Source organism: Dendrobates tinctorius, unplaced genomic scaffold, assembly GCF_039654945.1.
Source record: "Dendrobates tinctorius isolate UK_male_01 unplaced genomic scaffold, ASM3965494v1 ptg000029l, whole genome shotgun sequence".
NCBI lineage: Eukaryota > Metazoa > Chordata > Amphibia > Anura > Dendrobatidae > Dendrobates > Dendrobates tinctorius.
The window spans coordinates 12,823,400-12,850,086 of NW_027361697.1; the positions used below are offsets into that span (position 1 = coordinate 12,823,400).

At 43.7% G+C, this 26,687-nt stretch overlaps 1 long non-coding RNA gene across 1 annotated transcript; it reads left to right on the plus strand.

The window, feature by feature from the left end:
• The first annotated feature begins 1,966 nt into the window (after positions 1 to 1,966).
• Positions 1,967 to 26,296, plus strand: LOC141085704 (uncharacterized). The gene is made up of 3 exons (XR_012231379.1): positions 1,967 to 2,331; positions 2,460 to 2,604; positions 25,934 to 26,296. It is a non-coding gene; the product is annotated as an uncharacterized lncRNA (long non-coding RNA).
• Positions 26,297 to 26,687: the final 391 nt, after the last annotated feature.

Below are 26,687 nucleotides of genomic sequence, written 5' to 3' on the forward strand. Positions count from 1 at the left end.
TTGTTCTTCATATAGACAGAAGAGCAGGAATCCTGTGTGTGTATGGGAGACATCATAGCATCTAACTTCCACCTTTTAGGCTGACCTGGTGAGGTAGATCCTCTCCTCCAAGCCCAAGTTCAGGGTGGGCACATGGGCCACAGGGTCGGTGCAGCAGGCGGGAAATGGATAATAGAGGTACTAGTAGTCACAGACAGACAGTAGAGTTACTGAAAGCTGCTGGCAGACAGGTAACTGACGTACTGGAAGCTGCAGTCAGACCAGAGACGTCCTGGAAGACTGAAGACAGGGAACTGTGCACAGACAAACTAAAAGTCTTAATACCGTCTTGGTGAGCCATATATAGGCTCAGGCCAATGATCACATGGGATCACACCAGGCCATTTGCAAAGCCCAACATGGAGGACAACAGAGTTTAGCGGACTGGTGAGAGGGAAGCAAAACCCAGACCCGGGACAGGTGTGTAACATCACCTATTAGGTCGGAGACATCTGATAATTAGATTTGGAACCTGCAAAGGGTAAAACTGATGAAAATACAGGATATCAATTATAAAATGGTTAGAAATAATGTTGTTAATCAGTTACATATACACATGGCAGCTTATTCTGGAATGTCACCAAAATGAAAAGTAACCCCTGAAAGTGGTTGTCCATTACTCATACAACTCCTCCTCGATTATAATATTTCCCCATGTAAAATAATAACAGCCTTTACCCACCTCTGCTGTGGGCACTGTTCCAACAATGTGGGCCCCTGCTTTCCTGGGTCTCGTGTGACATTTTTATGTCTTATGAGCCCTTCAGCCAATCAGAGGCCATTTCACTCTCACTTCCTTAGAGCAAAACTGATGCTCAAAGGAAGTCAGAGAGCAGCAGCATTTCTCAATTCTTCTAAATTACACTTTTGCCCGAAGGAAGTGAGAGTGAATTAAATGCCAATTGGCTGCAGGGCTTCCCTGACATAACAATTTCACATGAGCCCCAGGAAACTAGGTGCTGACATTGCCGAAACAGCATCTGCATCAGTGATGAATATAGGCTCTTATTATTTTACATGGGGGAAATATAGTGATTGAGAATGAGGTTGTCCCAGCAGTGAACATCCCCTTTAAGAAATTGTTCTGTTCAGAAACTTTAGAAATATGGTACACATGGCTTTTGCCATTTTTTACTAACTGGGCAGATTTGTAAGCCTAGTTTTAAAATAAATTTTAGAAGAATAAAATTTGAACATGCAATTAAATATAGACATGCAAAGGTTTCAAAAGTAACATCAATTTCTGGGAGTCCTGTATTGTACTTTACAAAGCAGCAGAACTCCTTTAGCGCCACTTATAGACAAGCATAAAATTAAATCATTTGGAAGAGTTTTACTCTAAGTATGGATAACAATGCATTAAAGGATTGTCCCATGAAGACAACCCTTGTTCATATGCCTCTTTATGCTATGTGACTGTTATAGAAGGGGTCCCCCACTTAGCTGGAGCATAGAGCCATACCTGTTCTGGTGGACTTGAGATTCTGTGCATTTCTTTGATTGCCATTCATTTTAATGGTAGTCGAGCAGTGCAGTTGGTCTGTAGATGCCTTTCCAGAGGAAATGACTAGCTGGTTGTGACTTCCTCAGCAAAATCCTCTTTTTGAATGAGGAGGACAAACCTTACTGTGCCCTCAAGAATTAGCTTTTTGCTGCAGTGGCAGCATTTTCTAAGGGGTTGCCTTCATTTGGGCAAACTTAAGGGAAATTCCATAGAAAAGTACAGTGCATTATTTCAAACTTATCATGAAGCTTGATGTTACTGCTGCCTTTTATAGGTTTATTAATAAGCAAATCTATGAAAATGTGCCTGAGCTATAGCAACATTCTAAGAATGCACTGGGTAACAACTTGAAATTCGTGTTCGTCTAGTCTTGCTAAATCTCGACTACAAAACCTACTGATTTCTGTAGATGTGCAAGCAGCGAATTGGAGTTTGCACACAATGCCTGTGACATGAATGCTGTTGTGCTGAGCACTGAGGATGGTTTGTCCCCTCTCCTGTACCTTTTATGTTTCTTTAGCTCTAAGTCTGTCTCTCCAGCACTTTGCTGCTATTCTGAATACTCTTTGTCTCTCTTGCAACAACAAGAAGTAAAAGTTATGAAATTCTGAAAATCACAGGACTTTGTGTCCTGACGTTGTTGTGCTGAAAAGCGGCTCCTGGGACGCCTTTTGAAGAATTAGCTATACGATTGATTCCTCAGTGTAACGTTGACCTGTTCCCAAAACTGAAGTAAAGACTAGAGGGGTCCAGTTACTGTAAATTATGCCACCCCACACTATATTTCTGTGAGTAGGACTGGTATAACATTCCTCTAGGAAGTCCATTTATGGTGTTGCCCACGTGGTTACCAAATGGAAACTTGAGGTTGGCTTGAAAGTTTATCCTCAATTATAATGACACTGCTATTTTTAAGGACATCGTGTCGGGGTGTGCCTCAGAAGACCGGGGAAGATGGAAGTCTGCAGAGACAAGCTGTGGTTGAGATAAGTCATCATGGCATCTGGACAAGATAGAGATGAAAAGAAAGAGAATATCTTTAATCAGTGAAGATGTAGCAGGTAAAATACCTCGATGTAAATGTTTATTTGTGATACTGCCTGCGTCTCATCAGTACGGTGGTTCCTGTATGGTCCGCAGTCTGATGATGACTGGAATCAACAACTCCCAGTTTCTCAATTTTTAAGGACATACTGGGAGTTGTAGATTCATGCTATGAAAGGGTATATGGGGTTGACCTGACATTACAATTGATGTGTCATGTACTGATGGTGGTTCAGGTGATGTATTTATGTACTGATGTGTGTATGCATGTCTGCAGATATGTCTGTGTATCTGTAATTATATTTTTTTGTAAGATGCATGTATGTAACAGTGCACTGTGTAAAAGCATTGATATGTTCAGGCATATTTACAAAATCTATAAAGGCTCTTTCACATTTAAGGAATTCCATTTGTCTTTCCATGTTTAGGAACAGACAAGTGAAATTGGCTAACCTTGAAATAACTATCACTTTAGGGATGTGTTTTTATGGAGTGGCCATGCCAGGCAGATATTGGATGTGATATATAGTCAGCGTCTGCCTGTAGCAGAGGAATCAGAGCTCGCCTTGATTGCTGCTGTTTTAAGTATTTGAATGTCCTTGTCAATCACTAACAGTAGCATTTAGATGGCCAATGTCTGCACTCACCAGCTCCCATCAGCACTCTGTGACACAATTGTGGGTTGCTGATGGGTAGCCATGTTTTGCTGCCATGTTAGTCATTCAACGAAGCTCAGGCTGAGGTTGGGCTCATTGAACGATATCACAATCACGGTGCCGGGACATTATTACAGCACGCTCACTTTGTAGTTAGGGGGGCCTCTAATGTCTCCCTCCTTGCACCAACCCTATGACAGGAAGCGAGTGGTGGCAAGGAGAATAAGACTTAATTTTCCCCATGCAGCCAATGCTTTTCCGCTTTTCCATAAAGTCGGCTAACTAGGCTTTAAAACCTATTTACCTGCAGATAAACCCCATACCTGCAGATAAATAGCGTTTCTCAAAGTGACAGGGACTCTGTTTAAACGAAGACCTGGCGCTCGGTGCTTCATGGTGTGGCCAATAATTTACATATACCTGCTTGTTTTTCGTTAATCTCAACCTCCCCATCTAATTTGATTGACAGCTCTGGCTTCATAGAGCTAGTGAAGAATAGCGATAGATGGAAACAAAGCACGTGGGAAGGTGTATATAAATGATTGGCCGCCATGATGCCCCGAGCTCCTTTACTTGGTTTGAACAGTCATCCTGTGTTGACAGAATCCTGTACACTTGAAGAATTTCTCTCTGACTCATAACATTGTATATAATGCATTATACAGTGGGGTAAATAGGTATTTGATACACTACCAAATTTGCAAGTTTCTCCACCTACAAAGAATGGAGAGGTCTGTAATTTTTATGGTAAGTACACTTCAACTGTGAGAGACATAATCTTAAAAAAATCCAGAAATATTGCATGACTTTTACACAATTATTTTGCATTTTATTGTATGAAATAAGTATTTGATACAATAGAAAAACAGAAGCTAGGCTACTTTCACACTTGAGTTCTTTTGCTGCGCGTTTTTTGCGCACACAAATGCATGAAAAAAATGCATCATGCGTTTGTGTGTGTTTTTTTGCGGGTTTTAGTGCATTTTTAAAAAGAAAACGCATGCGTTTTTTGCGCATACATGCGCATTACAATGCGCACATATGCGCACCCATAGACTTTAATGGGTGTATTGCTGTAAAAAAAACGCATTGCGTGCGCATGCGCTTTTTTGGGGCAAGTCGGGCGCACAAAAAATGCAACAGGATGCATTTTGTGCGCCCGAGCGCACATTGCAAAAAAACGCATGTGTATACAAGCGCGTACGTGCGCATATGTATGCGCACATATGCACCCATGTTAAAGTATAGGGGAAAAAACGCATGCTTTTTTTGCGCTAAAAAGCAGCGCAAAAAAACGCAAGTGTGAAACCAGCCTACATATTTGATATAGAAACCTTTGTTTGCAACTAGAGAGGAAAGATGTTAACTGTAGTTCTTGACCAAGTTTGCACACACTGCAGCAGGGATTTTGGCCCACTTCTCAATACTGATCTTTTCCAGATCTTTCAGGTTTCGGCGCTGTCTCTGGGCAACATTGAGTTTCAGCTCCCTCCAAGGATTTTATATCGGATTTAGGTTTGGAGACTGGCTAGACCACTCCAGGACCTTGAAATGCTTCTTAGGCTAGGTTCAGATTTGCGGATGTCAGAGCTGCAGAGGGCTGTGTAGTTCCTCTGTGAAGCTCCGCCCACTGCTGCACCTACTCCATTCAGATTCGCCTACATCTGCATGCGGCCTGCGTACCTATCTTTAACATTGGGTACACAGGCAATGCGGATGTATTCAGATGCGTCCGCATGCGTCGCTTTGACACTGCGGCGATCGCAACAAAATGCATCTTGTTGCGTTCGACGCAGGTCACTGCAGCGTCAAAACAACATGCGGACACATCCGCATACATCCGCATGGCCTGCATACCCAATGTTAAAGATAGGTACGCAGGCCGCATGCAGACGTAGGTGAAGCTGAAAGGAGGAGGTGGGGCAGTGGCCCCTTATTGCGTTAGCAACCTTATCCCCATTGCTGTCAGACTGTCCTTGTTCCCTGCTGCATCACCTTGCCCGGGACATGGCTGTACGGGCTCTGCTCTATAACCAGGAAGTGTCTTTGCTATATTCCACTACTCTGTCTTTCACTACTCTGTGACTCCTCCCAGTCTGGAAAACCCCTATACTAGCTATATCTACTTTAAGACTCTTATTCCCTATCACTAATGTGCTCCACTAATCTAGCCACACTATTATCCTATGCTAACTTCTATCCTATCTCTAAGCTTATAGACAGTACATATCAAATACATACACAAGAACATTACATGATACATTAACATGGGTAAATGACAAGGTGCCGCACGTAATTCTTGTCAACAGTTTCCAAAGAGGGGGAAGGCATGTGATGACCTCGGTCACCTCCTTACAGGTGAACTTCAAACGGGCCTGGACATGTGCAGACGTGAGCAGAGCAACCTTGCGTACCCTGCAGGATTTTAAACCATGACGGCATAGTGTGTTACTAACTACTAACGGTAATGTTTGAGACTGTGGTCCCAGCTCTCTTCAATTCAGTGACCCGGTCCTCCCATGTAGTTCGGGGCTGATTTCTGACCTTTCTCAGAATCATCCTTACCCATGAGGCAAGATCTTGCATGGAGCCCCAGACCGAGGAACATTAACAATTATTTTGTGTGCACATTACATTTCTTTTGCACACTGTATAGTTTGCCAAAAAGGCACAGGTTTTAGTGCTAGAGGCCAAAAAATAATAAAACCATATATGGTAGCTGTAGTGTCTAGAGTCATTTCCCCTGGTGGGCCCAAGGCGCACCAGTCCGACCCTGATTTGAAGGATAAAGTCACTATTCTTAATTGCCATTAAACACATAGCAGTTGAGTGTGTTAGTTGACACATGTAATTAAGGACATTAAACATTTTGTGATTCAGCCTTTATTGCTGGCTATTCTTGAAAAAAGAGTTTGCAGAAAGTAACAAATAGTTCAATGCATTTTTTTTATTCCACTGATTTTTGTTTTTTAAATTTTGCATCTCTCTAAATAAAGAATGTAAAATGTTTAACTTGGCTTATTGTAAAGAGTGAACCTCATACTAGAAGAATCGTCTTCAAAATTTGCAGACGCCCTTTGACTCTTTAAAGTGTATGAGCTTAAGTCAATAATGGCCAAATATGTCCAAGTGGTCGGCTTTGGATAAAGCAGTCAATAATAAAATTGAGCGAAATGGGTCGAAAAAATTCAAAAGTCGCCGACTTTCGTCAAAGTCGAGTTTCATGAAACGAAACCCGACCTTAGCGTGAGGTCGGACACGAGGTCGGCGATCATCGCGCCAAAGTCGCGTTTCAAAGAATGCTTTAGCGCCCTTTTTCAGCCAATCAAGAACAACGGACACTGTGGGCAACGTGATGACATAGGCAGCGTTCACCACCATCTTTGAGAAGTGCATGCAAGTGATTGGCTTGCTTTGTGTGGCATCACAGGGGGTATAAAAGGGCGTGCAGGCCGACCGCCATGTTACTTATGCTGATCTCAGAATAGGGAGAGCTGATGCTGCTGATTCTGTAGGGAAAGCGTTAGGAAGGCCAAAAGAAAAAAAAAGCGCTTCTTCTGATAGCGCTTTTCACTGTAGTTAGTGTGCAGTGAAAGGTGAAGATTTTTGCTTTTGTGCAACAGCTCCGGTGGTGATTAGGCTGCCTTTTAAGGCTACCTGCATTGCTGTGTGCACACTGGTGTTCAAACTGCTTTTTTAAAATCAATCAAAATTTTATTGCTTTGTCCTGGTGAGGTACTGAGCGTTAATTTTTTCACACACCGTACACCGGTGTGCGCTCCTCACACAGTACCGCGTACCGGCTGTTATCACGGCCAAATTGAAGCTATCTGTGTGTGACTCTGTAAGGAAAAGCCAAGGAGTTTGTCCGTTCTTACAGACCTACACCTTAGAGGTTTGTCCATTTTTCAAACAGTTTCATATATCTGCTGTTTGATTACATTCAAAACTAGAGAGAGACAGCGTGTGTCAGTCCGTTTAAAAAACACGGCGCTTCACAATCTGTGTGTGACTCTGTAAGGAAAAGCTGAGGAGTTTGTCCGTTCTTACAGACCTACACCTTAGAGTTTTGTCCATTTTTCAAACAGTTTCGTATATTTGCTGTTTGATTACATTCAAAACTAGAGAGAGCATGTGTCAGTCCGTATACAAAAACACGGAGCTTGACAATTTTACATACACAAACTGTACAGCGTTGTACGTTTGCGCTCCTCACACAGTACCATGTACTGGCTGTTATCACGGCCAAATTGAAGCTATCTGTGTGTGACTCTGTAAGGAAAAGCCGAGGAGTTTGTCCGTTCTTACAGACCTACACTCTAGGGAGATTCCAATTCTGCCCAATTCTACATACACCTTATAGTCTGTCATACACTAGGCAATTTCTGCCTGTTACATTGCGGTGTAATATACACAGGGCCTGACAGAATACAACTGTGTCCTGAAGTCTGTAGAGAGATTCCATTTCTCCACAGTCCTCTATACACCTTTTTTACACTATCCAGAATCAGCCTGTTACTTTGAGGTGTAAAATACACAGGGCCTGACAGAATGCAACTGTGTCCTGAAGTCTATAGAGAGATTCCATTTCTCCCCAGTCCTCTGTACACCTCTTTTACACCATCCAGAATCAGCCTGTTACTTTGAGGTGTAAAATACACAGGGCCTGACAGAATCTAACTGTGTCCTGAAGTCTGTAGAGAGATTCCATTTCTCCCCAGTCCTCTATACACCTCTTTTACACCATCCAGAATCAGCCTGTTACTTTGAGGTGTAAAATACACAGGGCCTGACAGAATACAACTGTGTCCTGAAGTCTGTAGAGAGATTCCATTTCTCCTCAGTCCTCTATAAACCTTTTTTAGACCATCCAGAATCAGCCTGTTACTTTGAGATGTAAAATACACAGGGCCTGACAGAATCCAACTGTGTCCTGAAGTCTGTAGAGAGATTCAATTTCTCCCCAGTCCTCTATACACCTTTTGTACACCATCCAGAATCAGCCTGTTACTTTGAGGTGTAAAATACACAGGGCCTGACAGAATACAACTGTGTCCTGAAGTTTGTAGAGAGATTCCATTTCTCCCCAGTCCTCTGTACACCCTTTTTACACCATCCAGAATCAGCCTGTTACTTTGAGGTGTAAAATACACAGGGCCTGACAGAATACTACTGTGTCCTGAAGTCTGTAGAGAGATTCTGTGACGCCCCCATGAGTATGGTCGCCACAGTGGCTTTGCCTTCCTCCAGGGGAGGGTAATGCCATGCTTGGAGGCAATGATGGGTCTCTCTCGCAGTAAATCCATACATGCAACACAGTTCCACTCCGGGCCAGCAAGGGGAGCTCTGAACCAAGATTGAGGTGAGGAGTGCTCTCTGAGGGCCAGGAGGAAGTAGGCTCAGTGAGTCTGCGGAGGGTGAAGTGTGCAGACGTGTAGGAAGAAGCTGGAGGTTGAGCTGCGGAAGGCGAGCTCCCTCAGCTTGAGAGCGCACGAACTGGAGCCTGGTCTCCATGACTGTACGGATACTAAAGGTCCTACAGCAGATACCAGAGGAGTAGGAGGCTGTAAATGCCCTACTCCCATCTAAGACTTGAGGCATAACAGCAGCTTGGATAGAGAGCCAGGACTCAGAGAAGGGAGTCCCCAAGAGAGGCTACAGCTGTCTGCCGTGCAAGTACGGTTCTTCGGAACATCTGACAGGAGGAACTTCAGAGTAACTTAGTACTGGAGTGCTTCATTCAAACAAGCGTTAGGAAGGAGACTGCACAGCCCGTCTGCTGAGAGAGAATCCCTGAGTTGCTTCCAGGCTAGCCTGCTCCGTTACCATCTGTAATCAGGACCCTGGACTGCTGTTATCAAGTAAAGGTACAGAAATTGCACCCCGCTGTGTCTTGTCTGCTTCCTACCTTTCCGGCACTGCTACATCCCCGTGCCAACCACATCTACACTGCCCTGGGACTAAAGCTTCACCTGTGGGGAGCTATTACATCTTTGCTGCACCCTACCATCAGTCCCAGCGAATCTGTCTGCAGCGTCGGCTTAACATCTCCCGTGCCGTACACCACAGGTGGCATCACAATCTATTCCATTCCATTAACTACATTCCCCCATTACTTGGGCGCCCAGGGCCACAGACCGGGTCACCGCTGCTGTGACACATTCCCCTGACACCGGCCCAGTACCGAGTACCCCACAGCCCTGGGAGGGCGACTCAATTCCATTTCTCCCCAGTCCTCTATACACCTTTTTTACACCATCCAGAATCAGCCTGTTACTTTGAGGTGTAAAATGCACAGGGCCTGACAGAATCCAACTGTATCCTGAAGTCAGTAGAGAGATTCCATTTCTCCCCAGTCCTCTATACACCTCTTTTACACCATTCAGAATCAGCCTGTTACTTTGAGGTGTAAAATACACAGGGCCTGACAGAATACAACTGTGTCCTGAAGTCTGTAGAGAGATTCCATTTCTACCCAGTCCTCTATACACCTTTTTTACACCATTCAGAATCAGCCTGTTACTTTGAGGTGTAAAATACACAGGGCCTGACAGAATCCAACTGTGTCCTGAAGTCTGTAGAGAGAATCCATTTCTCCCCAGTCCTCTATAAACCTTTTTTACACCATCCAGAATCAGCCTGTTACTTTGAGGTGTAAAATACACAGGGCCTGACAGAATACAACTGTGTCCTTAAGTCTGTAGAGAGATTCCATTTTTCCCCAGTCCTCTATACACCTTTTTTACACCATCCAGAATCAGCCTGTTACTTTGAGGTGTAAAATACACAGGGCCTGACAGAATACAACTGTGTCCTGAAGTCTGTAGAGAGATTCCATTTCTCCCCAGTCCTCTATAAACCTTTTTTTACACCATCCAGAATCAACCTGTTACTTTGAGGTGTAAAATACACAGGGCCTGACAGAATCTAACTGTGTCCTGAAGTCTGTAGAGAGATTCCATTTCTCCCCAGTCCTCTACTAACCTTTTTTACACCATCCAGACTCAGCCTGTTATTTTGAGGTGTAAAATACACAGGGCCTGACAGAATCCAACTGTGTCCTGAAGTCTGTAGAGAGATTCCATTTCTCCCCAGTCCTCTATACACCTTTTTTTACACCATCCAGAATCAGCCTGTTACTTTGAGGTGTAATATACACAGGGCCTGACAGAATCCAATTGTGTCCTGAAGTCTGTAGAGAGATTCCAATTCTCCACAGTCCTCTATAAACCTTTTTTACTTTGAGGTGTAAAATACACAGGGCCTGACAGAATACAACTGTGTCCTGAAGTCTGTAGAGATATTCCATTTCTCCCCAGTCCTCTATACACCTTTTTTACACCATCCAGAATCAGCCTGTTACTTTGAGATGTAAAATACACAGGGCCTGACAGAATACAACTGTGTCCTGAAGTCTATAGAGAGATTCCATTTCTCCCCAGTCCTCTGTACACCTTTTTTACACCATCCAGAATCAGCCTGTTACTTTGAGGTGTAAAATACACAGGGCCTGACAGAATACAACTGTGTCCTGAAGTTTGTAGAGAGATTCCATTTCTCCCCAGTCCTCTATACACTTCTTTTACACCATCCAGAATCAGCATGTTACTTTGAGGTGTAAAATGCACAGGGCCTGACAGAATCCAACTGTGTCCTGAAGTCTGTAGAGAGATTCCATTTCTCCCCAGTCCTCTATAAACCTTTTTTACACCATCCAGAATCAGCCTGTTACTTTGAGGTGTAAAATACACAGGGCCTGACAGAATACAACTGTGTCCTTAAGTCTGTAGAGAGATTCCATTTCTCCCCAGTCCTCTATACATCTTTTTTACACCATCCAGAATCAGCCTGTTACTTTGAGGTGTAATATACACAGGGCCTGACAGAATACAACTGTGTCCTGAAGTCTGTAGAGAGATTCAAACACTCCCCACTACTATATACACCTTGTACCTTGTTTTATAGTACCATATAGTTGGTGGTATTTTGGGTACATTTTCCCCAAAAATGAGGAAGTGTGATGGAAGAGTCCGTGAAAGTGGGCGGGGGTTGGCAGCTGGTAATCATGGTGTTGGTGGTGGATCTGCTGGTACTTGCAAAAGCAAAATAGCATCAAATGCAGGAGGTGTTGAGCCTGCGTCATCATCTGGCTCCACAAGGTCTTGAAGGCTCCCTTTTCTGGGAATAGGTAAACCGCTTTTAAAGCCAGAGCTTCAGGACCAAGTTTTGGCTTACATTGCTGATTCAGCCTCCAGCTCTATCGCCTCCTCTTCTGAAGTTTTAAAAAAATAAAAGCACTGAGTCATCATTGGAGGCTCATGGTCATGAACCACACCTTTCCTTGTGTCCTTCACCCCAACCAAAATTGAAGGATGCGGCAGGCCACACTACAGATTACTCCATGGAGCTGTTTTCACATACCATGCCTGGGTTATCAAGTCAAATCGTGAATTACCCAGGCCAAGATGAATCTGACATGGAGTGTACTGATGCACAGCCACTGCTAGATTTATCTGCTGGTACATTCACTCAAAGCACTACATTGTCCTCGCAGTGAACTGAGCCAGAATCTGACCCTGATGAAACTGAGTTGCCCCCTCCCGCATACTATACCACCATACACGGTGACACAGAGGAAGGTGCACATGACATTGAAGAGGAGGTGGTAGATGACCCAGTTGTTGACCCAGATTGGCATCCATTGGGGAAGAGGGTGCCGCTGCCAATAGCTCAGAAGAGGAGGAGGAGCATCTGCAGCAGGCATCGACATCGCAACAGCTGTTATCTGGCTGGCCCGGAGCAGTCCAAAAACGGGTTACAAAAACCAAAAGAGTTGCAGGACAGCTTGGCCAGACGGTCAAAATAGCACAGCGCGCAAGGCCTCAAAATGTCTTCCATAGTAGGAAGAGTGCAGTGTGGAACTTTTTTGAACAAAATCTAATGATCAGGCAAAGGTTATCTGTAAGAAGTGCGCAAAGACCTTTAGCCGAGGGAAAAATCTGAGAAATTTGAATACCAGTTGCATGCTTAGACATTTAACCACCATACACTTGCAAGCGTGGACGGATTACCAAACCTCACATACCACATGTACACCTGCTCCCAAAGAAGGTAGTCAGCAACGCTACATTGTTTCCCCCACTGTAAGCCCACCGGTTAGCACACCACCAGCAGCAAATGTTGAGGTGTCGTCGCAAAGCCAAAGCAGTCAGGGAATCACAATGTTATATCAATGAAAGACTGAATCTAGGCCATCATAAAGAACACTAACTCCATCACCATCATCAACCCTCTCTCAGTCCGCCATGTCCACCGCTAGTTCCACCATATGCAGCTCTCAAGTCCAGCTCACCCTACCAGAGACTATGAGTAGGACAAGAAAGTACTCATCCTCTCATCGGCGTACACTGGGTTTGAACGCCCACATTGCCAAACTAATCTCGTTAGAGATGATGCCCTATCGCTTGGTTGAAAGCGCAGCTTTCCGCGAACTCATGGCCTACGCAGTACCACGCTATGACCTACCCAGTCGCCACTTCTTTTCTCACAAAGCCATCCCAGCCCTCCACCTTCATGTGAAAGACCGCATTGTTCATGCACTCAAGCAATCAGTGAGTGGAAAGGTGCACCTCACAACTGATGCATGGTCCAGTAGGCATGGCCAGGGCCATTACGTGTCCATCACTGCGCACTGGGTTAATGTGGTTGATGCAGGGTCCACAGGGGACAGCTGTGGTGGGACAGTGCTGCCTAGCCCACGGTATAGGAAACAGTTGGCTGTAGGCGTTCGACCCTCCTCCTCCTCCTGAAGCGAAAGCTCGTCCACAGAGCGCAGTCGCACGAGCACTCCATCCGCAACTGCCAGTGTTGCACACGAGGTGTCCCCCTATTGATCAGCTAGTGGAAAGCGTCAGCAGGCTGTGTTGAAGATGATGTGTTTGGGCGACAGACACACCGCGGAGGTACTGGCCGACTATTTTCAGCGACAAACTGAGTCATGGCTGGGCATTCTACATCTTGAGGCAGGCAAGGTAGTTAGCGATAACGGCCGGAATTTTGTGGCAGCCATAGCCCTTTCAAAACTCACACACATACCTTGCCTGGCTCACACCTTGAACCTGGTGGTGCAGTGCTTCCTCAATAATTATCTGGAGTTAACAGTCCTGCTCCATAAGGTTCGAAGACTGTGCTCGCACATACGCCGGTCGCCGGTACACTCCAGTCGTATGCAGAAGCTGCAGCGATTGCTCCACCTTCCCAAGCACCGCCTAATTATCGACGTTGCAACAAGGTGGAACTCCACCCTGCACATGGTTGAGCGGCTGTGCGAACAGAGGCAGGTCGTAATGCATTTGTGGGAGGATACACGGGCAGGCACTTTGAGGGCAGACATGGAGTTGACAGGTGTGCAGTGGTCGAAGCTGAAAGACAACTGTAAAGTCTTTCAGTGTTTTGAGGAATGCACATGGCTGGTAAGCGCAGACGATGTTATCATAAGCATGAGCATCCCACTTATGCGTCTGCTCATGCAAACTTTGACGCACATTAAGGAGCAGGCGTCTGCAGCCGAGGAGGAAGAGGAGGAAGGAAGCCTTGATGACAGTCAGCCACTGTCTGGTCAGGGAAGTCTCGTGGACGAGGTGGAGGAAGAAGAGGAGGAGGAGGATGATGATGGGGATGATTATTTATGGGAGGAGGATGCTTCTCCTGGGGCTAGAGAAAATTTTGGCGTGGCAAGGTCAGGTACAGGGTTTGTGCGTGACTGGAGGGATGTGGATTTGCCAGAAAGTGCTCCTCCACCCAGCACTCGCAGTGCATCATTGACACCGGGAACATTGGCCCACATGTCAGATTATGCCTTGCAGATCCTAAAAAGGGACCCCCGCATTGCCAAAATGATGAACGATGATGACTACTGGTTGGCCAGCATCCTGGATCCACGCTATAAAGGCAAATTCCATAACATAATGCCACAGGAGAACCTTGACCTAATATTGGCTAACAAGCAAGCAACTCTGGTAAACCGGTTGGTTGAGGCATTCCCAGCACACAGCAGTGGTGATGGTTCTCACACGAGCTGTAGGGGCCAGGGGCACCTTGGAAGAGGTGTTTGTGGTGCACACAGCAGAAGTGGCATTGGAGACAGGGGTTTCATGACCATGTTGTGGACTAATTTTTCAAGTCCCGCTCACACGACTGGTAATATTGCATCGATTGAAAGTGACAGGAGACAGCAGTTGTCAACTATGGTTACAAACTACTTCTCATCCCATATCAATGTTCTCCCTCACAAGTCATTCCCATTTGACTATTGGGCCGCTAAACTGGACACCTGGCCTGAATTGGCACAATATGCCTTACAGGAGCTCGCTTGCCCAGCTGCAAGTGTGCTGTCGGAAAGAGTCTTCAGTGCAGCTGGATCAATCCTGACAGAAAAAAGGACCTGTCTGTCGACCGAAAATGTGGATGATCTAACCTTCATTAAAATGAACCATGCATGGGTTTCCAAGGATTTTGTCCCACCTTACCCTGATGACACATAGGTTGCCAGAAAAATGGCTTGCTTTTGTCCTCCTCTTCCTCGGACTTGACCAATTAAGCCTTTAGCAGCAGCTGAATGCCCACATCAACATATGCCATTTTGTAAACCTCCCTAACTGGGCTGCCTCCTCCCCATGGCCGGGGTCACCACCTAGCGCACGCAACCGTGCTAGTGCCGTTGCCCTGGACAGGTGGGTAGGCCGACTCTTGTGTGCGGGCACTGGCACAGGGTCCCTCATAGTGCAATCAAGTGTCTCTGACGGTGGGGGTGCACACCTGCCGTCAGACACACCGCCGTACTATGAGGGGCCCAGTGCCAGTACCGATGCCCACGAGTGTGCCCCCCTTGCTTGGGCAGGGCCACAGCATTTGCAATGTTTACCTCTCCCTGCTCCTCCACTGTGTAATCTGGGCTGTCAAATCCTTTACTGGGACTGCCACTACAAATTTGTTGAACTGATAGATGATGGTTAAGACGTAGCTATGCCCTGTCCCGCTGGCCGGGCTCTAGCTTCAGATGATCAATGGTTTCCATTTCTTATGGACATTGACTCACAGTGACATACAGTGGGGGTTTATCATCAGCTTTCACAGTTTTCCTACTCACAGACGTGTGACATTCCGGCGCACATTTTTAAATGTGCCCTCTCATGCCAATCCCATAGAATTGCCTACGGCCTGTGGCTTCAGTCTTTTGCACTCCAAAGTTACGTGACAGATCATAATAGGCAGTGAGCACCATGTTTACATCTCTCCCTGTGATAAAAATTTGATGGAGATGAGTAACGCTGATGGGATCAACGGTACTGCGATACAGCAACACTTTCTTCACAAAGAAATGTTTTCGTTGTCTCCACACACAAATTAATTGAGGGTCAACGTCGCCTCTGAGAATTGTGACGGAAGTTTTTCCCGTGATTCTTAATTCCTAGATTTCTGCATTCACTAGACTTTATGTCAGTAATTGTATGCATCTCATTTCCTATTGCGGAGAGGATGGACAGTCTTACTGAGACAGAAATATATATGAAGATTTAAAAATACCACCAAAAGTGTATACTGGTGTACGCTTCAAATACATTTCCTTTTTTCTACTTTTTAGATTGTTGTCTAATCCATACTGAGAACACGGAGATTTTAAATGTTTAAACTATGCTATATATACCTGCTATCCTGTGATAATGTACCCTTTCTCAACTTTGTACTATCTGGTCAAATCCATACTGGGCCTGAGACCGTCTGAGCCTGCCTCCTGATCTATAGACATAGGTTTTTAATGTGTAAACTATGCTATACATACCTGTAATCCGGTGATACATTACCCTTTCTCACCTTTGTCCAATCATGTCTAATCCATACTGGGCCTGAGACCGTCTGAGCCTGCCTCCTGATCTATAGACATAGGTTTTTAATGTGTAAACTATGCTATACATACCTGTAATCCGGTGATACGTTACCCTTTCTCACCTTTGTCCAATCACGTCTAATCCATACTGGGCCTGAGACCGTCTGAGCCTGCCTCCTGATCCATAGACATAGGTTTTTAATGTGTAAACTATGCTATACATACCTGTAATCCAGTGATACGTTACCCTTTCTCACCTTTGTCCAATCACGTCTAATCCGTACTGGGCCTGAGACCGTCTGAGCCTGCCTCCTGATCTATAGACCTAGGTTTTTAATGTTTAAACTATGCTATATATACCTGCTATCCAGTGATAATGTACCCTTTCTCAACTTTGTACAATCTGGTCAAATCCATACTGGGCCTGAGAACAGCTGCCGACCTGTTAAGCAAGCTACAGCACCTGTGGTTTGGACACGTAATTTTTTCATTTTTTCAGGAATGCCGGTTAGACCTAATTCCATAATTGCAGTTGCCTGCACTTACTGGGAAATCATCTTTAGTGGGGAATATTTGGAGTCCCAGATCCCCATCACTAACGGTGTTCAGCGGGTTATCAGCACCTGTAAGCGACAAAAGCTGGTCCTTTCAGTGTAGCGTGCATTCAGCCCCGGACATGTAAGGGCATGATAGACCAGTTATTATTCGATCTCACGTGCCAGAGCCTCGCGTATCCCTCTAGTAAGCTTGACGCGTACCGCTGGGGCATGCCGGAGTCTCGGTCATTAATGGAATAAAGCTGAGAAATCGCTAGCACAACTACAAACGGACATACCACACCACACAAAGAATCGACAAAGCTTGAAATCTGTCCATCATTTCTGTAGCTTGTATGGTTGTGGTTTCCCGGGTGGAATCCAATTAAGCCACAGGCGCCACTCCTGGTGGTGCCCTTGTGCACATTCCTTTAAGGTTCAGCTTTGCAATCATACAGCCCCCGGAAACCCAACACTTTGCCTTCATGGACGCTGTTTGGAGGTTCGTGGGAATAACGCCGCCAAATCTGCAGTTGGCATAATTTATTGGTGGGAAGTCCGACGGTATATGATCGTGTTCGATTTCAGAATTTTTTTTTTTTTTGGTTTGTATTTCTATTTTTAGTCTAGCCTTTCTGGACTTCATAAGGGCATGACAAGCCTATATCTGTGTCTCCTCCACCTCCTCCTTTTACTCCTCCACCTCTTTTCTAAATGTAGTTGCCCTTTTCCATATGTTATTTTTGTCTTCTGAGCATTTTGTCTGCTTTGGGTCACCTTTAAAGGTGTTTTTTAATTGTTTTCTATGTGTCTGTATGTGTTTGTGTTTGCCTGCCATTGTTTTCAATGGGGTTCGACAGTGTTCTTCGAACGTTCGACGAACATTCGACGAACTTGCCTCCTGTGCGACGAACCAAAACACTAGCGGGGTGGCTCAACACAACTCCTGATATATCGAAGTACATTGTTAATGTTTAAAGTATGCTATATATACCTGGTATCTGTTGATACTGTACCCTTTATGCCAGGAAGTCCTCCTCCAACCAACACTAAGTGTATCATTGACACCTGTAACATTGTCCCACATGTGTGATTATTTCTTGCGGATTTTCTTGTTATATTGTGGTGTGATCCATCCTGAGTGTGTGAGTGTCTATGGGTTACTCCTGCAATTTAGATGTACATTTAAAAATTACCCCAACACTGTATACAGCTCTACGCTTGTAATACATTACCCATTTACTGCTTGTTATATTCTGGTCTAATCCAAACTGACCAAGTGAGAGTTATTTTCTGACTGTGGAAATAAATACTGAGATTGACAACAATGACACCTACACTGTGTACAGCTGTACTCTAGAGATCCATTACCGTTTTACGGTTTTTTAGATTGTGCTGTAATCCAATACTGAGCCTGAGAGTGTCTGTGTGTGCCTCCTCAAATATCTATGGAGATTTAGAATGTTTAAACTATACTATATATACCGGCTATCTGATGATACTGTACACTTTGTCTAATTTTTATATTCTTGTCTAATCCATACTGAGTCTGTGAGCTTCTCTGTGTGACAGATGGAATATATAGGGAGATTGACAATTATCCTTTGACTAGAGCTGTACGCTGCTGATACAGCGCCATATATCTGATGTTATTTTGGGTCTATTTTCTGCAAAATTTTGAAGTTTGGTGTAAGAGGCCGCAGACGTGGGCGTGGGGGGGCCAGCTGGTGCTGATGGTGGTGGTGCATCTGCTGGTAGTGGTGAAAGCACAATAGCAGCTAAGGCAGGAGGTGTTGAGCCTGTGTCGTGGTCTGGCTTTGGAACGCCTGGAAGGCTACCTTTTCTGTGAGTAGGTTAACCGCTTTTTAAAGCCGGAGCATGAGGAACTGGTTTTGGCTTACATTGCCGAAACAGACTCCAGCAAATATGCCCTCCTCTTCTGAAGTTTCAAAAATGCAAGCACTGAGTCATCAAGTGCTGGCTCCTGGTCAGGAAGAACCCCTTTCCTTGTGTCCTTCACCCTCACCAAAAGTGAATGATGCAGGAGGCCACACTTCACATTAGTCCATGTAGCTCTTTCTATCATACCATGCCTGGGTTATCAAGTCAAATCGTGAATTCCCAAGTCCAAGATGAATCTGACATGGAGTGTGGGTGGCCAGCCAGGGCAGTGGGGTTAATCGGTACCAGTCCGGAGTCTCACGGGGATGTTTCACGGTGGTGGTGACCCGTTCCGTGGCCCTGGGCGTCCATGCAAAGGGGTGAATTACGTTTATAGGTGAATGATACATGATGCCACCAGTGGTTTCTGATTAGATTGACCAGCGCTGCAGTGTCGCTTCTCTGGGACAGATGTTGTGGTGCAGCTAAGATGTAGAAGCCCTGCCCAGGTAGGGCGATAGTCGCAGGGCAGATGAAAGAGTTGGTAGATAGTGTGCAGTGCAGGATGTAGCAGAGCCGTGCGCCAGGCGCAGGAGAAAGATGACAGACACAGTCGTGCAGTTCCTTTACCTGTACTTGGTAAGTGCCGTCCAGGACCCAGATTACAGATGGAGAAGGAGTTGGTCAGCCTGGAAGCCAATTTTGAATTCTCTCTCTGCAGATAGGTAGTGTGGCCTCCGTTCTAGCGCTAATCTGAAGTACTCGCAGTGCTGAGTTCAATGAAGATCCCCCTGTTGACTCTCTTTTGGAACTTTCTCGTATGGCAGGCAGCCATAGCCTTTTTCTTCTGGCTCCCACACGTCGATGCTGGGGCCTCCGAGCCTTAGTTGGGTACAGAGCATTTACAGCTGCTACTTCCTCCGGTTTCTGCTGCAGGAACGTCAGTGTCCCTACAAACTCGGAGACCGGAATCTGGACCATGCGCTCCAGCTAGGAGTGAGCCTTAACTCTGCTCATCCTCCAGCTCCCCTTCTCACGTCCACACACTTCCCCTTCCCTAACTTACCTCCTCCCGACCACAGAGAGCAGCTCCTCAGCAGTCAGATTCAGAGGTCTCCCTGCTGGCCTGGAGTTTGAAATATGTTGTGTGTTGGTTTAACTGCTAGAGAGATCCTTCGTTGCTCCCAAGCATGACATCACACTCCCTAGGAGGAAGGTAATGCCACTATGGCGACCGTATTCCTGAGGACGCCACAAGTGCACTGATGCCCAGCCACTGCTAGATGATTCTGCTGGTACAATGACCCAGACCACTACATTCCCCTCACACTCTACACAGCCAAAATCTGACCCTGAGGAAACTCAGGTTCCCCTTCCCGCATACTATACCACATTACACGGTGACAAAGAGGAAGGTGCAGATGAAAGTGCAGGTTCCTTGAGCAGGTGGGGTGGGCATACTCATGGGCAATGGCACTGGCACAGGGCCCCTCATAGTACGCAAAAGTGTCTCTGCCGGTGGGAGGGCCCACCCGCCGTCAGGACACCGCCACACACCGCCGTACTATGAAGGGCACTGTGCCAGTGCCGTCGCCAATGAGTGGGCCCCCCCTGCTTGCTCCAGATCACATCGTTTGCAAAGTTGAAATACTTACCTCTCTCTGCTCCACCGCCATGATGTCTTCCGCGTGTCCTGACAGAGATATTCTGATCAGAGAGCGCAATGACATCACGTTTGTACGCCCTCTGCCTAAATAGCCAAGTGCAGTGAGATGGAAGATGGGGACGACGAGGAGTCCAGACTAGTACAGGGATTCCCTAGCGAGGAGACTTATTTAATTGGTTTCAATGTTGGGACAGCAATTTTTGGGGAGCACTATACTCTGGGGAATGATATATGGGGCCCACCATACACTGGAGCATTCCAAAGGTGGACATCAGACACTGGAGCAGCATTTACAGGGCCCATTATACACTAGAGCTTTAGAAATGGGGCCCATTATATAAGGAGCATTATTTGGGCCCATAAGACAGTGGAGCTTCATCCATGGGGACCAACATATACTGTAGCATTATGTGGAGCTCATCATATACTGTTTCAAACATTATATGGGACCAATGATTCTGTATGGAGAAATATATGGGCCTCATTACTCTGTATAGCGCACTATGCGGTGCCCATAATACTGTATGGAGTTATATACTGTCCGTTTTTGGAGCTATTGGAGAATTTAAAATGGATATCAGTCATGAGATGTAAAAAGGGAAGTATTTTTCATTGTACTATACCGCTATTTCTCTGCCGTATCGGAGCATCATGAGTTGTGGTATGTGTTAAAGGGGCGCGCTTTGGCCCAGGGCACATGAAAACCTGGAGCCAGCCCTACCCCCCCACAACTTTAGCCAAATAACCCCCAGTTTTCAGTGCGTAACTATTATTATGAAGTAAATTGAGGTTGACAAGCTTCAGTAATAAAAATTGATGTTTTTGCCATTCAAATGGGCACTGTAGGTGTGTTTCCTGTCCTCCACTCCCTGCCGACTTTGCTTCCCCATTGACTTGCATTGGGTTTCGTGTTTCAGTCGGCCTTCGACTTTTCACGATAATCGGCCGATTTCGTTAGACCCGACTTTTGAGAAAGTCGGGTTTCATGAAACCCGACTCGACCCGAAAAAAGGCAAAGTCGCTCATCTCTAGTCAATAACATTTTGCAGAATTCACTGGGGGCATTTTAAATAGTTCAACAAGTTCAGAACAATCCGCCCTCGCTTACCATTGAGACATTAGACTTTATGCATAATTGTTTCGTTTTCAGTATTGAAAGGAACTCGGAAAATAAACATGTTCTATAACAGAGTAAAATAGTAAAGTATTTGGAAGTATTTGGTGCTTTCTAACAATTGGTAGTGCACAATAGCTACCGTATATTTTACATTTTCACCTAATCAAAGTAATGTGAAAAATAAAAACGCATAAAAAAGCATAAAAAATGCATGCAAAAACGCGTACAAAATGCTTATATTTTACGCTTTTTTCCTTGCCATTACTCTGGCTATTGGAGCAGAACAATCTGCTGCAAATAGACACAATGTGCACATACCCTTAAAGTACTGGTACTCTCTTATGTAGCAGAGAAATGTTTCTGTAACCAAGTGATATAATATCACGCTATTCATCTACTCTTTACATTTTTTAGCCAACTCTCACAATTCTTCTTGCGATAATATTTGACCTTCTGAATCTCGACTTCATTATCATGTGACTGTTTTAACAATGAGCGGTAAGTTGTATTTTAGAATTTTCAAATTAGATTTCAGAATTGCTGGTGTAAGAATCTTATCATGAAATGAAAACATTACAGAAGTGAGTTAACTTTTCGCCTGCTACTAACCGAAAAATAACATTTCGAGATATAAAAACAAAGAAGGAACAGACGCATATGAAGGCTCAATTTTTTTTTGTAGACATGCAAAAGTTAATAACAGGAGATAGGACAAAGGTGGAAATGACAAAAAAAGCTATCTGCCCAGTGTAAAGTAACTTATCAATCTGGAGTAAATTCATTTATCCATCCTCTTGTTCCATCCCATTGAAAATAGGATAGAATCATAGAATCGTAGAGTTGGAAGGGACCTCCTGGGCCATCTGGTCCAACCCCCTGCTCAAAGCAGGATTCGCTAAATCATCCCAGTCAGATGTCTGTCCAGCCTCTGTTTGAAGACTTCCATTGAAGGAGAACTCACCACTTCTCGTGGCAGCCTGTTCCACTCATTGATCACTCTAACTGTCAAAAACTTTTTTCTAATATCTAATCTGTGTCTCCTCCCATTCAGTTTCATCCCATTGCTTCTAGTCTTTCCTTGTGCAAATGAGAATAAAGTTGATCCTTCTACAATGTGACAGCCCTTTAGATATTTGTAGACAGCTATTAAGTCTCCTCTCAGTCTTCTCTTTTGCAAACTAAACATTCCCAAATCCTGCAACCTTTCCTCATAAGACAGGGTATGCAGACCGGTCACCATTCTGGTCGCTCTTTTCTGAACTTGCTCCAGTTTGTTGATGTCTTTTTTAAAATGTGGTGCCCAAAACTGGACACAATATTCCAGATGAGGTCTGACCAAAGAGAAGTAGAGGGAAATAATGACTTCACGTGATCTAGACTGTATGCTTCTGTTAATACATCCTAGAATTGCATTTGCCTTTTTTGCTGCTGCATCACACTGTTGACTCATATTCAGTCTGTGATCTATTAGTATACCCAAGTCTTTTTCACATGTGCTGTCACTTAGCCCTATTCCTCCCATTCTATATTTGCTTTTTTCATTTTTATTGCCCAGATGTAGTACTTTGCATTTCTCCCTGTTAAAAACCATTCTGTTAGTTGCTGCCCACTTCTCCAGTTTATTTAAATCTTTTTGAATCCTCTCTCTCTCTTCTCTAGTATTAGCTATCCCTCCTAGCTTTGTGTCATCAGCAAATTTAATCAGTTTACCCTCAATTCCTTCATCTAAATCGTTGATAAAGATGTTGAACAATACAGGGCCCAGGACAGAGCCCTGTGGTACCCCACTTGAGACATTCTTCCAACTGGTTGTGCAGCCATTTACGACCACTCTTTGGGTCCGATCACTAAGCCAGTTATGAATCCACCTAACAGTTGCCTTGTCCATTCCATACTTAGTCATTTTTTCAATAAGGATTGCATGAGAGACTTTGTCAAATGCTTTGCTGAAGTCAAGATATACTATATCTACAGCATTTCCTTGATCCACCCAATCAGTGATACCATCATAGAAGGAAATTAAGTTAGTCTGACATGACTTATTAGTTACAAACCCATGCTGACTCTGTTTAATCACTTCATTCTTATCCAGGTATTGACATACATGTTGTTTAATAATTTGTTCAAAGATCTTTCCTGGTATAGAAGTCAGACTCACCGGCCTATAGTTGCCTGGGTCCACCTTCTTCCCCTTTTTGAAGATAGGAACAACATTTGCTCTTCTCCAGTCTTCTGGCACTTCTCCTGTTCTCCAAGAATTTTCAAAGATTATGGAGAGGGGTTCAAAAATTTCTTCTGCTATCTCCTTCAGTACTCTGGGGTGTAATTCATCTGGACCTGGAGACTTGAATTCATTTAGGTTAGCTAAGTGTTTCCTCACTATCTTTCTGTTTATAGATATCCTGGATTCTTCTATTCCCTTAACAGGACAGTGAATAACAGTTGATGTTACATTTCCTTTCTGAGAGAAAACAGATGCAAAATAGGAATTTAAAAGTTCAGCCTTCTCAACATCCTGTCTTACCATTTCATCATTTTCATCCTGTAAAAATCCTATAGCATCTTTGACTTTTCTTTTACTTTTGACATATCCCCAAAATCCTTTATTATTTCTTTTGACATCTCTTGCAAGCCTCAATTCATTTTCAGCTTTAGCTAATCTGATTTGTGGAACGTACAAAACAACTTATATTTCATCTGCACATCTAATTAATTAAATGGCTCCAGAGTAGGAGAATCTTATTAATAACTGAACGCCAAAATAAAAGCTGTTCACTTGTTCTGCCTTATCAGAATAGTATTTGCATATCCCCACCTGTGATGGTTAGGTAATAACTACCTGCCACAAATCAGAATTATGAATTTTATACGCCTAACACAACCGCAGGGGAAATTATACCTCAGACATTCCATAATATTTGCAGCTAAGCTGTTTAGTGCCATCCGCTTATTCTGCATAGAGTGTTTAAAGCAGCAACAGTTGTTATTGAATTTGGCTACATAGTCGATACACTGTTTTATTAACTATTAATCATTTATGCTTATTTTATTTTTGGGCAATTTTAAATGTTTACTTTATTTGAAGGCAAAGTTTAAGTGAAACAGGCAATTCCTGCGTTTCTTGCGGCTGTCGAATTGAACATGTTTTTCGAGCACGCCGAAGACGGTCGGTTAGCACATGAGCTTGCTCTGATAACACCTAATCACTCATCACTATCCACCATGTCTCGATTCACACTGTGTTTTTCACAGATCCATAGGGGTAACCAGTAATCAGAGTTCCATAGCCAGTTAGTTTTTAGAACCACATTTGTAGGATTGTGCGGGCTTTGAGCGTATGGACCTCTAGTGATCGACAAGTCCCCAGAAATCGAGAAGAGACAACTTCTTTTTGAATTTTAAGTAATGGTTTATTTTTAGAAAACGTAAGCATAAAATGATAGCAAACGAACAACAAACATTCGTTATGATAAGTGGAAATGATAAGTATTGAATGTTTATATTGTGCTTGTTGTCTTTCTAACTCTCTCAGGTTTTATTTTTCTACTGTGAATGCAGGTTTGTGGGATAAAGTCCGGGATAGAATGTAGGGTAGAAAAGATAAGGAAAATATTGGTGCCTTCTTTTTCAGTTTCAAGTTATAACTTTTATATCCCGTTTATATATGATAGCAAAATAATGAAAACTAAAAATATGGCTTTTTTGAATGAAATAGCAAAAAAGTGGCAAACAAAAAAAATGCACAAGGATGTGATTTATCATTACAAGTCCAAAAGAATGAAGAGAGGAAAACTCAGGACATGAGCTCCATTGGCACTTCGAATAACATGTCCCTAGTCCGATGGTTTTAGAACATATAACCTTTGTTCACATCATTAAAAGGTTTCTAGTAGAGTTGGGCAGCTTGATTGGCGAGACTCCAGACCATCGGCCAGTTTAGTGGTCCTTGGCTGCTGAATCTCTTACTTTCTGGGATCCCTATTAATTATTCGGGCTGGTGCAACGTCGTTTGTGTGTCATGCTTAAATAATGACGTTGCGCTAGCCCAGCTAATGAAAAGCCGCACCGGGGATCCCAGAAGATGCAAGATTCACAAGCCTCCCCTCCAGTGAGCAGAGACTCAACTGGCGATGGACTAGACTCAGGTGAATCGATACACCCAACACTAGTTTGTTCCATATCATATATCCAATAAAGGTTATTTTAAGTGAATTTCCTAACATACTTTATACAGCTCTGGCAAAGATTAAGAGACCACCACGTGAAATCCCTGTCATGGGCAGCTCATTCTCCAGATCTGAACCCCATTGAAAACCTCTAGATTGTAATTAAGAGGATGATGGATAGTCACAAGCCATCAAACAAAGAAGAACTGCTTACATTTTTGCGCCAGAAGCAGTGTGAAAGACTGGTGGCAAACATGTCAAGACACATGAAAGCTGTTTTTAAAAATCATGGTTATTCCACAAAATATTGATTTCTGAACTCTTCCTGAGTTAAAATATTAGTATTGTTGTTTGTAAATGATTATGAACTTGTTTTCTTTGCATTATTTGAGGTCTGAAAGCACTGTTTTTTTAATTTTGACCATTTCTCCTTTTCAGAAAAAGAACCAAAATGTATAGCTTGGAAATTCGGAGACAGTTTTGAGATTTTGAGGAGGATTTGGAAAGTTTTTGCTCCAAAAAATTCTAGAAAAACTCTGTGTACACACTGTGCATGTGCAACACTAGATATCAATGTTTCCACAAAAATGTTAGACATTATTGTAAAAGCAAAGTAGAAAATTTAGAACTTTCATAATCACAATAAATAATCTTTATTTGCCTAATTTCAATTTATTGCCTGTAGTTGTTGTAATCTAAGAAATGTTACCAGAGTTGCAGACCCACAGGTTTGGAGATCCTATCATAGCAGAATAAAGGGTAACCCTATCTTTTCCATATATTACTATACTCACAGACAAATCTAATGCCAATAAAAGGTCTGATAGTCAGTTTCACTTTATATTGTCAGGTGAAATAAATAACAAGCATTACCCTTTTCCTTGTTACTTCATCACATAAAGTGTGTAATGTTCACTTCTTTAATTTCTTCTTGCAGTGCATTATTAATGGGTTTCCCATACATCAATGCTTTATTCCATTAGGGAATATTAATTCCTAAATCATAACGATATCTTACTCATTAGTATAATTAGAGTTTATTATCATTCTGATTTAATTTCCTTTGTTTTGTCCCCTTGAGATTTAATTTTAATTCTATACTGTATGTTAAATATATCCTTATTTAGATCCTTAAGGCAGTTATATTCTTGAATAAATCATCACATGTCAAGCTTCTCATACTGTATTTATG